This window comes from Lactuca saligna, chromosome 6 (genome assembly GCF_052625555.1).
Source record: "Lactuca saligna cultivar CGN05327 chromosome 6, ASM5262555v1, whole genome shotgun sequence".
NCBI lineage: Eukaryota > Viridiplantae > Streptophyta > Magnoliopsida > Asterales > Asteraceae > Lactuca > Lactuca saligna.
In genome coordinates, this window is record NC_136422.1 from 33,535,296 (window position 1) to 33,544,894 (window position 9,599).

The 9,599-nt window shown below is 36.1% G+C and overlaps 1 pseudogene; it reads right to left on the reverse strand.

Moving 5' to 3' along the window:
* Nucleotides 1-238: 238 nt before the first annotated feature.
* On the reverse strand, nucleotides 239-1,648 carry LOC145003272 (protein CANDIDATE G-PROTEIN COUPLED RECEPTOR 7 pseudogene; annotated as a pseudogene).
* Nucleotides 1,649-9,599: the final 7,951 nt, after the last annotated feature.

Consider the following 9,599-nt stretch of genomic DNA (forward strand, 5'->3'; position numbering starts at 1 on the left):
TTTAACCAAAATCAAATAAGCACAAGCATATTGCTTAAAAAAACTGAGGCATTAAAACAAGGATAACCAAACACAAGATGCGCATGTACATGAATAAATGTCTAATCAACATGGTTTGTTGCTTATTTATCAAGAAGGTGACACTAATCTTTCATAAGAATCAAACAATTATAATCATGTGAAACCAACTTTATGAGAAAACACTATTGTTCAAGAAAACTACTTAATTAAACGCTCAAATAAAAAACTAATTGAAAATTAAGTGGACACCTCACATCGATATGTACCTATACTTTGAGAACGAACTATCTGAACAATGAATGACCAAAACAAGAATGATCCTTGCATTTGGAAATTCAACTCTAAATCATCACCATCCCCGATAGCTATCATGTTTGTTTTCTTCATCTTTAGCTTCAAGAACAAAGTATTCTATCATCTTCCTCAAACGACTAAACATGTAAAACATCACCATATAAAACAAAAGATTGCATATTTCTTCTCCCACAATAGACACCCACCGGTAGTACTTGTAACCTAAAGAGACCTTCACTACAAAAATAGGAATCCTCCAATAGAACAAATATCCCGTAGCCACAATTAAAAAGCACGTCCAAAACACTGCCAAACTCTTAAAAACCTTATCGTCAGTCATATAAGAAGCATGGTCCAACGACCTAATCGACATGAAAATTGGGAACAAAATACCAAAGATGCGCATCATCATCTCAAGACAGAAAGGGATCCATTCTTCAGAAGAGGTGTCATCCCCTATTATAAGGGAAGGTAAATAAGACAACGAGGTCAAAAGTAGAAAAATTCCGAGGCAAAACAACATTACGAATACCTCTTCAGCATCCAAGCAAGACCATCTGGGAGAGTTCAACGTGATCACAGCGAACAAGAACACAATCCTGAAAAACTGTAATGTGTAAACCATGGTATCCCATCCATGAGGAGTACCTGTAACCTCCACATAGTGTTTTTCCATATACTTACTAATCAATAGAAGCACACTCACAACAAGCAACCCACCCATTAGTAAATCAACCTCGCGAATAGATTTTTTGTTCTTGAAGCACAAGAAGATCCAAAACCCTAGAAAAAACAAATAAACGAGAGAGAATTTGAAGTAAAACGACGGGAGCTGTGTTAGTGACAGATAGATCTTGGTAGTGTCGTTAACTGTGTTGTAGAGCTCAGTGCGGACGTCCATGGTAACGTAGGTTTTGTCGTTGCAATTGGCGTAGTAGAGGGATAACATATTGGGATATGGCGTAGGGTACGTAATGTTGAATGAAGAATAAGGACATGAGAGATTTTGGAACGTAAAGAGAGGCGAGATGAGTCTGGAATTCATTACGCAGAATTTACGGTTAAATAATTGGAGGGCGAGTTCTTTCAAGTCTAATTGGACAAGGAAGAAACCGATACGTGAAGGATCAAAATCATAGGGGGAGATGACTGACACGTTGGAGATCGCGACTGAGACAAAACCGGTATTTGTGAACTCAAACTCCTCAAATAATATCAAATATTTATCATTCCATCGGATATTCCGTGATTGGATTTCCGCTGTTGATGGTGAAGTGAAGAGGAGGAGCACGGCGATGAGAAGTATTCCTAAAACCCTCATTGGATTCTAATGGTGGTGACGAAGGTGATGGACGAGGGTTTTAGTATAGGTAATCTCCTATATATATATATATATATATATATATATATATATATATATATATATATATATATATATATATATATATATATATATATATTATGGTTTTGTACGTATTATATGGAATAAGTTTGAAAAACAAAATAATTTTTTTACCCTCATATCTAATAGCAACTATGAAGGGAAAAAAACTTTTTTTTTTTTTTTTTTTTTTTTTTTTTTTTTTTGGTTGCAGCTAATGCTACCGTCAAAGAACAAAAATATACATATAATATTCTTTTTGTTTTCTATTTATTATATAATAATTTGCATTCTAATATATATAATAATTTGCAAATGACATACGTTACAAGAAACGTGATCATTAGCGGCTACACGGGTCGTTGTTAAAGAGTGTGATTGTCTTGCTAAAGCTATTCGCGATGATTTGTCGCCGCAAAAGGGTTGCCGTTGTTGCCTCGTCGCAAATGTTCAACCTGTTGCTGCTAATACATGTTGTCGCCGCTAATACCTAACTGTCGCCACTAAAATATTTTCCATTTGTTTTATTTAACATTAAAATTATAAGAAACAATATAACATGCATATAAACTGATATAAAACTTAATTCTGTAGAAATATTAATCCAAAATATCAGTCCATACACAACCGGTCCAAAATATTCATCCAAACAAAATGCAATATATTCAAAATATTAACTCAAACAAAACATTTTATAAAATCCTAAAAAAGTAGCTACTCGTTCTCGTCCCTCTCATCGTTTCCTTCGTTATCATTTTGTAGCGACAATAAGCAAAACCAATCTTCCAGTACAACAGAACAGGACAAGTCCCTTAGTATTGTTTGCAATATTTTTAACCACAAAGAAAACAAAATATATTACCAACATATCATAGTAGCATTGTATTATCCAAAAATTACTAAAGTAAGAAATACCAACATATCAAACTATAATCAGCATATCATTATACCATTCTACTTTCCAACTACACTTAAATATATATCATACACAATATTGCATATACGTTATAACACTGTACTTCTTTTTTTCATTTTTTTCATTATACGTTGTACTTTCCAACCAAAATACAAAATGTCAACATATCAAACTATAACCAAACCACATGATACACAATATTGCATATACATTATAACATTGTACCTTTTTTTTTTTTTTTTTTTTTTTTCATTTTTCCATTATAGCATTGTACATTCCAAAAATTACCAAAATACAAAATACCAACATATCAAACCAAAACCAACATATCATTATAGCATTCTAGTTTCCATTATAGCATCTACTATATATTAAACAAACAATTACCAACATATCATAATAACATCCTACTTTTTTTTAGTTTTTACAATATATCATTATAATTTTCAACTTAAACTAACAATCATTTGTGATTGTGGTGGTTGTTGTGTCATCGGTTGTTCCTGAGCGTACATAGACACAACCGTAGAAGGTTTACACCCAATGCCTTTGATATGTCCACGTTGAACACCTAATATTCTTTCAAAACATTTTTTTATGTCACTCGACGTTAGATCGTTTACTTTAGAAGAAGCTTGGGTTTGTTAATTGATCTCTTAGACTAAAGCCAACTGTATTTTCAAAAAATGATAAACATCATAAAAATTAGATTACTAAATACCCTTTAACGCTATAAACCCTTATATGAAAATACAAATTAACTACTTAGGTATTGTTGCTCGACTGCATGACTACAAAATACCCCTTGGAAATTGGTATTAGCCTTATGCAATTCTTCGATTCGAGTGATGTCCTATTTAACATTAAAAATTTGATTAATTATACTTTTAATAAATAGTTAAATATATCATAACTTACTTATTTGAAATAGACATTGTTATACAAGCTCGACCCCCTAAGTTTACAATTTGTTATTTTGCACGGACTTCTTTGTTTGACGTCAAACACTTTAAAAATCCGGGCGTTTGAAAATGTGCGACTGGCTGCGCCTAATTTTCACGTGACATACCCGTGTGTGTGTGTGTGGGGGGGGGGGGGGGTTGTCTAATGCCATTGGGATATCTGCATGCCCCCTTATATCCTTAAAATAAGCACGGGCTTTTACTTTTCATGCCTCTATAAATTTTTGCAAGACTCGCATCAATGCTCAGCAACAATTGAGCACACTCAGGATCCATGTTTACCTTATCCAAATCAAACTTATTCTACAAATACAAAAAAGTTAGTTAATTAAATACCAATCACAACTAAACTTAAAATATTATCCAAGTTACCTTTAGATGAACGACTGTTGCATTTGTTAAAGCAGGGGAGACATTGTCCCAACCAGATACGCTGAAAGGGATGTTCATCCACATATATCTATCAAGCTTATGTGTAAACCAATTAGCACGCTTCTCAACAGGGGAATATGTGATCTCTCTGTTGAAATCTAAATCCAAGGGCTTTCCCTTGTTTTCCCGTATCAACTTTCCTAGATCAATGTTTTTTTTGATAAACCCCCCTTTTTTTGGAAGCTCAACTGAAATAATACAATTAAAAATATTAGTGATGATAACTTATAATAAATTAATTAAAATAGCTAATAAATATATCATAATGAGACTTACCATCATGTCCGTGTTAACCGTGACTACAACTTACTGGAGGTGGTGGATCCTCGGCTCCATCACCTCCATGTCTAAGGCGCATAACATCGGCCATCATGGTAAAGAGTATCGCCCAAGTAAACATCATATGTAGCATGTAAAACTAGAAGATTTAAAATATTGAAACACAATATGAATAAAGGTTACTTACCTTGCAAAATTATAAGATATACAATCTCGACAAACAACATGAATAAAAGTTAGAAAAACAATATGAATAAAAGTTAGACTTCAAATAAAGTTTCTATTACAAAAAAACATTTGATTTTATTAATCAGAATCTCCATCATAGACTTTAATGTCTTCTTCATCATTATCATAATCATAATCGTCATCATCATAATCAGTCTCTTCCTCAGAAATATTATTGATTCTACCTATTGTCGGAGGTACTTCAGTCTCATCCTCATGATCATAGTGAACATTTGTTTGAGCTACATAAACATTGTTTTGAAAGTGTTATGAGAAGTCGATAAAATGTCTAGCTCCAAACGAAGAGTTGTTTTGAAATACGTCAACATTTCCAGTCTCTACATTGTCAACATTTTGGATAGAGTCACTATAAGCATTTTGAACATGAGCATTATCGGATGGTAGACCCAAAATACTTTGATAATTAACATGATCGACGAAAAAAATGATGGTTGTTGTTTTGGTTTCTTCGATGACTAACAGACTCGCAGATGTAGAACACTTGTTTGGCTTGTGAAGCATATATGAGTTAGTCATCTTGGTGTGCTTATTGTTCTGTGTTGATACTAATGCAATTATCATTAGGAATATCTCATATATCGAACCACTTGCACTGAAATATTACAGTAGAATAACCATATGTATATTGCACCTCCATAATCTCTTCTAACTGGCCATAATATTTCTGTCCATTCTCACCTACTGCTAGAACCTCGAAGTTTTGGATTGTGCATTGTGCATCACGACTAAGTACCGTAAACCTAACACCGTTGACTATGCACGCGGTGTAAGTATAAACATCCATTTGTGAACCCATTGAAAGAGCCGACAACTCTTTGTGGAATTCTGGAGAGTTTTATCTTTCCATCTGAATAACCTATTAACATATATTAAAGTGTTATGTATTTTGATTTGTTATATTTATCAAACATATTTGTTCGTTAATTATTATTACCTTTTCAAGATACCAATTGGAAAATCCAGTCTTTTCTTCACTTTAAGGATGTTCAGATTTGAATTTTCTATATTGATGACAAATATATATATATATATATATATATATATATATATATATATATATATATATATATATATATATATAATTGATGAATGGAAAAAGTAATAATAAATAATAAAAGATAAAGATAAGAACACTTACACGATGTATTGTCTGACTTCTTAAAAGCTATTCAATATAACCATTCTATATTATGTTTTTCCCTTATGTCAAGATGTTTGATTTGCATTGCATTGGATGGTCGACACTTAGACTCAAACATCCAAAACTTTGTTTTTTCAATGACAACGTCCTCGTTTCTTCCAGGGGATAGAATTGAGTCTGCACATCTCTAAGGTGCATCGAACAAAATGATAAAGCTTCGTCAGCAACATAACCTTCGGCTATACAACCTTCCAGCCTCGCCTTATTTCTGACATAGTTTTCTAGTTTTTCATATACCTTTCGAATGGATACATCCATCTCATACATACTGGGCTCCGAAAATTGCTTCCTCGGGTAAATGCAAAACTAAATGAATCATAATGTCAAAAAAACATTGGAGGATAAATCAACTCTAACTTGCACAAGATTCTAATAATGTCTTCTTTTGCTTTCCTCATATCCTCCACCTTTAGTGTTCTGGAGCAAATTTGTTTGAAAACATACAAAGATCTACAATTGGTGTAGAAGTTTCTATGTTCAATAACGCTGTAACTCCAATCGGTATCAAACATTGCATAAGAATTTGATACTCATGAGATTTCAACCCAATAATAATGTTAGTATCATTATCTATTACTTTCTTACTAACGTTAGATCCAACCCCATCTGACAATTTAACATCTCTTATAAATTGACAAAAGATTTTGTGATAAGGTTTCTTGAATGAGTATCTTGCATGTGGTCTAGTGAACTCCTACCCTTTTTTTGGAACTATTGATTAGGTCGGATATTCATATTTCTCAAGACCTCCCATGCATTTGATGTGTCTTTACTCCTATCATTCATCATAGAAGTACCCAAAACACTCTCACCCACATTTTTCTCGACATGCATCTCATCTATGTTGTGCTTCAGTTGCATAGAAGTCCAATACTCGAGCTCGAAAAATATGCTACATTTCGACCAGTTCAACTTGAATCCTTACCGATCCATGTTATCCTTGGTAGTCTTAGGACGTTTACTCGGTTTACGAAGTAGTAGACGACCTAGTTGTTCTTGTATGTCTTCATCATTAAAGTGTCTAGGAGCGGGTCTTGTCTCAGGTTGCCCGTTAAATTTCAAAATCATCCATAATGGATCATTAGCATCTAAGAATCGACGATGACTGACATAAACGACTTTATTTGTTGCACGGTATAAGGGAGTGTCTTCTTTGCAAGTAAGGCATACTCTATATGTGACATCTCGAATTTCACGGTCATTTTAAAAAAAATTATTTATGCTTATTTAAAAATCATAGTATCCTTTTGAAAAGTAGTTTTGCGGAATTTATTCCTAGAAAAACATGATTTAGAATTATCAAAGTATTTCCGAGAAATGTATTTTATTTATATTAAAACATTGGGATGTCATCATCAACACAGAAACATAAGCATAAACAGACCTTACATTCATTTACACTAATGATTTACATCTCCCTTAATCTCTTAGATTAATGTGTCTTCATACCGATACCTATGATACAAATAAACTGAGTGGGTCAAGTTGGGAAACTTGGTGAGTACATAGGGTTTTCAACCCACCATAATAAAGTTATTGTGTTTCATAATCAAACAATTAATCCAATTACCCATCTCCATTATCTTCTTTATTTAATTTTCCCTAAATATTTATCCTAAGGGTCATCTCCTATATCGTATTTACCTCTCATCTCCTTACATTGCATTTTCTTGTATATTTGTTCCTAAGGACTTTTCCTATGGATCTTTGCATAGACAGTACTGATTTGAGGGTTACTCCCTCAATATGTGTCTAGTAAAGGTTAGAGTATCATTGCATGAATATGTAGTTACAACATCGCTTGAACTCGTAATTCATAGTAACGGTTAGAGTATCATCGCATGAATACATAGTTACTACATCGCCTAACTCTCAATTCATAGTAAGGGTGAGAGTATCATCGCATGAATATGTAGTTAGAACATCTGCTAAACTCATAATTCATCACCTACAGGTTATGAGCTTGTTGCTGTTTTCACATGACTATCTAGAATAGTTAGTGGTCGCCACCTATAATGTGGTAGATGACTACATCGCCACATCGCCGGTCAAGGTTCTGGTATATTGTAGCACCCAAAAATCAGAAAGACCAAGAAAGGAAAGAAAACCCTAAGTAAAGGGGGTCAACTTGTCGAGTCCAAGGAGGAACTCGACGAGTCCGAGCAGGATCCAGGTCGAGGAGTAAGTGACCGACTCGGCGAGTCGGAGTATGGACTCGGTGAGTCCGGTCTGAAGAGGGAAACCCTAAATCTGGGACTTTGTGCACTATTTAAGCACCTCATTCTCTTCCTTAGGGTTCCTTTACAACTCCCCTCATCTAGAACATCAAACCCTAGCCGCCATATCCGTTGTTGAGCAAAGATCTAGCCTTGGAGTTGTGATTTGAAGCTTGGAAGAGAAGGAAGTTCATAGTGGTGTAAGAGGAAGCCTTGGATCCAGAGTTGGTGTGGCTTTTCAGAGCATTTGAACGTAAGAAGTCATTACCTTCACTCCTTTGCTCACAGCTTCCTTTTGTCATGAGATTTGGGGCTTTTATGCCATGTTCTAGAGCCAATTGGAGTTAGAAGTCCAGATCTGAAGTTGCTACTTCAGATCCAAGTGTATTATGGCCTAGAGAGTCATAAAGTATCAGTCTTGGGGGTGTAGGTGAAGCATGGTTGTCTTAAACCCGAGTATGGAGTGTTTTGGGCCTATATCTCCTTAGCTACATGTAAAGTTTGCAACTTTACATGAGGAATAGGCCTTGGAAGAGTGGATCTACAGTTTGGAGTCCCTGCATGACTCAAAAAGCCTATGTATGTATGAAGGACTGAATAGACTCGGCGAGTAGTATGAAGATTAGGAGGAACTCGACGAGTTGGATGAACAACTCGACAAGTCTGTTGAAGTTTGCCTTGGACTCAGCGAGTCAGGTCGCGAAACCCCGAACCCTTCAAGTTAAGATTCGAATCAGTGAGTCGGTGGAGACTCAGTGAGTTGGACAGGATAGGACTCGGAAATCAGTGGACTCGACGAGTCGAGTCGTGAATGGAAGGACTCAGAGCATATGAACTCGGTGAGTCAGTAGGTAGACTCGACGAGTAGGGTTGACCTGGAAGGTTGACTTTGACCGGCACTTTGACTTTGACCAGAGTTGACTTAGTTGACTTTTGGAGGACAGTTAGACTAAGTGTTATATTGATATTGATAGCTCGGGGAGCTAGTGGAGCCGCAGTTCAGAAGAGTTGTCGGGCAGCAGCAGAGGGATTTCAGCAAGTTCAATAAGTGCATGTGCCTTTTCCCTTTTGTGTGAATGGGTCTATAGCCACAATACCGATCCATGTAGTTATGAGTAGGAAGACCCGGGGGTTAGCCCTAGGCACAGTATGCTAGTATGATATTCAAGACGAGGTCCAGTGTAGCGGGCGGGTGCCCAAGGAATGGTTTGCATGATAGTTATACTTGTTGTATGTGTGATACATGTATGTGTCTGGTAGGAAGGTGAGTGTGGGCGAGGTCCCGTATCTCACCAACAGCAGAGTATGGATGGTGTTCCGTGTCTCACTAGCAGTAGAGTAGGGGCGAGGCCCAAGTTAGGGAAAGACTGAGTGTGGGCGGGGCCCGTATCTCACTATCAGTAGGAGTGTGGATGGGGTTCCATGACTCATCAGTTGCAGGATATGGGTGAGGCCCAAGATAGGCGAGGCCTTTAGAACAGGATCCGGTAGTATATGTTTAGCGTATGTGTTGCGATATGTCTATGTGTTATTATATGTTGGCGGGCGAGGCCCAGTGACAGGCGAGGCCTAAGTAAAGCAGATATGTATCCGAGCGGGGCTCGAAGCCAGGTGTGGCTTGGAGCGGCGGGGCCGTTGTAGCGGGCAA